The following is a 3971-nucleotide window of genomic DNA, read 5'->3' as shown; positions in this document are numbered from 1 at the left end:
TAGAAGGAGTACCTCTCCCCTTAAATTGGGAGGGAAGATTAGAAGCTTGAGAAGAGGTAGAAGTGCTCTCCAACTTAGCTTTGATTGCGGTGACCTCCTTTCCTAAGTTTGTCATTTGGGAGGAAAGGTTGTTGATTGCATTGAGATGGTCCACCGAATACAATGAAGATTGCTTGCTTGAAGAGTCCCTCTCCCCATCTTGCCAATCCCTATAATATGTCACCACGTCCTCAATGATGTCCACAACTTCTTCTTCGGTTTTGTTCATGATAGGGCCCCCGGCCCCTCCATCAAGGCATGACTTGCCTTGGGGACTTAAACCGCCATAGAAGATTTGGATCACTTGGTATGTGGGGATTCCGTGGTGAGGGCACTCCCTTTGATACTCTTTGAATCTCTCCCATGCTTCATAAAGGCTTTCACTCGGCCTTTGCTTGAACCCTTGAATCAAGGCTCTTGCCTCCGCCGTCTTCTTTTGGGGATAGAAACGGGACAAGAAAGCCTTTGTAACATCATCCCAAGTTCTCAAGGAGTTGGGCTTCACCTCCTTGTCTAGCCACTCCAAAGATCTTCCTATTAGAGAGAAAGGGAACAACTTGAGGCGGATGAATTCTTGAGAGACCCCATTGACTTTGATGGTGTTGCAATATTTTTCAAATTCTTTAAGATGGTTCAATGGGCTCTCATTCTTAGCCCCACTATATTGCCTTCTCTCAATCAAGGTGATCATTGCTGGCCGGATTTCGAAGTCATTTGCCGGGGTAGTAGGTGGAGCTATTCCACTCTCAAACCTATATGCCCCGGGCACTCCAAGCTCCTTCAAAGCTATTCTAGGATTTTCACCCATTCCTTGTTCTTCTTGAATTTCTTCTTCACTTGAAGAGTTATAAGCCAAGGATCTATTATCCACTCTTCTTCTTGATGGGGAAGGAGAACGGTAGGTCGTTGGGCTAACACCCCACCCTATCAAACAAAATTTGTAACTTAACTAACCTCTATTTAGCGTAGTGGCAAGTCAAGGTTGAACCCAAGGGAATGGATATCAAGTGCACGATGTCTAAATCAAGCTATTTCGGAATCAAGAAGGGGTTTGAGGTAGAACTAAGGCTAAACTAGGTAATGCAAACTTGTATAAAATCAATCTAAGACACTAGGGCAATGGATCCACATGTAATCATAATGGAAACGGTAATTTGGGAGGTCAAACCAACTAAGTCAAGCGATATGAAGGAAAATCATCATGTATCCAAAAGAGCATACTAAGGTGGTTCACCTAGAGGTCTAACTAGCGTCAACTACGCTAAACACTACCTAGGGAACGTCACAAAGCACCTCAATCGTGAAATTGCAAGTCTACTAATCAATGGTCCATATCATAGCAAGCTTACAATGCAATCTAGTGTATTAATCAAAGATGGCCAAACCTCAATTAATCACACACATGCACATGAAATATCAACCAAATTTAATCATATCATCAACTCCATCAATTATCCCCAAATTACACTATTCCATCATTCATACATGCTTCACCATCTCCCTAGCTAGGAAACTACTCACTAGCCATAGAAATGGAGATCAAAACTACAACATTCATCAAATTCATCATCAACATGCTTGAATGCAAAGATTAAACCAACAATCAATCAAAATCAATCAAAATTCAATCAATAACCAAATCAATCATCAACAATATGAAAAACTAATGAAATCAACTAAAATCAAACTTGTATTGAAATCAAGAAGAAGATCCTTACAAAACTTTAATCCAAAGATCAAATACAATGAGGAATCCTTGAGCAATCACCAAAAATCATGAGTTTCTCTCTCTAGTTCTTGAGTTTCTCTCTCTAAAATTCTCCCAAAAACTAACTATTCAATTCAATCTCTAAACTAAAAAAAACTTCTTCTCTAAAAATAGGTAGAAATAACTATATATACAAGGAGGAGGTCGGTAATGACGCCCAAAAATAGACCCTCATAAGTGCGGGCGCTCGGAGGAGGGAGAAAGGCGCGCACGGGACACACCCAGGAATGTGCGCCCGCACACACCTGGTGTGCGGCCGCACACGACCAATGTGCGGCCGCACACTCCCTTTGTGCGCCCGCACATAGCTGGGTTTCCTCCCCTTCTTCTCTTCGTCCTAGCTCAAGTGGTGCACGCATCCAGGATGATGATGATGGAGGACAAAGTGGGCAGAAACTTTCTTGAATTTCTTGAAGAATTAAAGCCATGAGTAAGGCATAAACAAAGCCTTGAAGCTTGCCCCTTGGATCCACCTTTGACTTGGAACTTCTTGCACCTTCTTTAGGCATAAAAGCAATGAAAACTCGTAGAGAGGAGGCTCGGGAATTCTTGGACAATCAATTACCACCTACAAGCAAAAGATAAAAAGCAAGTAAAAGAGAAAAATAACAAGTAAAGTAGAAAAAGACATGAAAAAGAGAAACTAACTACAAAAAGCATAAAATGAAGAAAACAAGAATAAAACTAAGGAAAACTAAAGAAAAGAGAGATAAAAAGAAATAAAAATCATCCAAAAAGGAACCAAATGAGTGCCAAAAATGTCACTCATCACTCCCCCCAACTTTAAAGGGAATTCTCCTTACCTTAAAAAATAAAAATAAAAAATTATAACAGTAATTCTAGTTTTCTCCTGAACTTACTTCCGAAACAAGCCAATTTCTACGACGGTCCACCAAACCATTGAACAAAAGACAAAACTTGGATATTGACAGTAGGCAATAACTTCATATCAAACGAAATGCACAATAAAAAAACACCCTACTTTCGCATCTTCAGTGACGTCTTCCTTAAAGTTATCCACCATTTCGACAACCTTATCCGCCCCTTTCTTGATACCTTATTTCGAACAGCACACATCAATCGACACCGAATTCCGATCTCCATGGCCCGTGCTACTCCCAACATCATGAGCCCATTTCTACTCCACTTTTTCAATTGTTTTCATATTATGGACCCTACCATGGCTATCGGACACATTATTTTTCTTCTTTGACTTAGAAGTTCCATCTCTCGTCCCACACAAACATGTTTGCTCCACAATCTCAACTTCAGAATACTCGAAAATGTGGGGGTTTCTTCCACCATTCCCTTTGAGGTTAATATGTGTAGAGGAGGAAAAGGGAATTGAAAAACTAGATTTTCCTTTGTTTGAACTCTTCAAGTACTTTGGTTTTTCAGATTTTAGATTGCAATATTTCTTACCTATAGGGTTGGCTATTTGCTTTTTTTTTTTTCTTTTTGGGTGATTAAATTTCAACGATTTGCCTAGGTTCAAAATAAAAGGAAGAAGGGGGTACCAAGCCAGGCCAAATAGAGATTTTTGTGTTAAGGGTTCAAAAACCTTCAGATCTAGCTTCAACAAAGGCTCTTTCACTACACGTTCTACTGGATTCCCTTTAGAAGATGTTAACTTGGAGTTAAAATGTGAGTCAGTGGAAGGATTCTTTGGTTGATCGTTGTCCATGCATAGTAGAAAATAAATTGAGCTTGTATCTTTCTTAGAACTGAGTGGGATGTTAGAGCCTTGGTTTTAGGAGGGTTGTGAAATGAATGAGGCTTTGCTAGTACATATTTAATGGAACTATCACTAGCGAAGCTCGGCAGTTGCATGCCATTATTTATAGGGTACTAGCATTGCAATTAATATGGGGGAGTGTAGAGGTCTTACTTATATTCAATATAGGCACACATGTCAAGGAGAGGAGAGAGAATAATTAAGCAAGTGAGGAGTTAGGCCAATTGACCGTATTGATTTATAGTAAAATTTAACATCCTTATGCCTCTTAATAAAAAAAAAAGTTAACATCCTTGTGAAAGATTGGCCTAAATATTTTACTCTGTAGGTACTATGGTCATGATTAAAATAACCATCACTTTTCATAATTTTATTCGTTGGTTTTTTCTTTAATTTTAGTTAAATTCTTGGTCAATTTTTTTTCCTTTT

General features: G+C 39.3%; 1 pseudogene; it reads left to right on the top strand.

Moving 5' to 3' along the window:
- Positions 1 to 356: 356 nt before the first annotated feature.
- LOC145583569 (small nucleolar RNA R71) lies at positions 357 to 455 on the top strand (annotated as a pseudogene).
- Positions 456 to 3971: the final 3516 nt, after the last annotated feature.

This window comes from Chenopodium album, chromosome 15 (genome assembly GCF_948465745.1).
Source record: "Chenopodium album chromosome 15, dcCheAlbu1.1, whole genome shotgun sequence".
In the NCBI taxonomy this organism is placed as follows: domain Eukaryota; kingdom Viridiplantae; phylum Streptophyta; class Magnoliopsida; order Caryophyllales; family Amaranthaceae; genus Chenopodium; species Chenopodium album.
The sequence above is the reverse complement of the archived record's forward strand: the minus strand, read 5'-3'. Positions and strand labels throughout refer to the sequence as shown.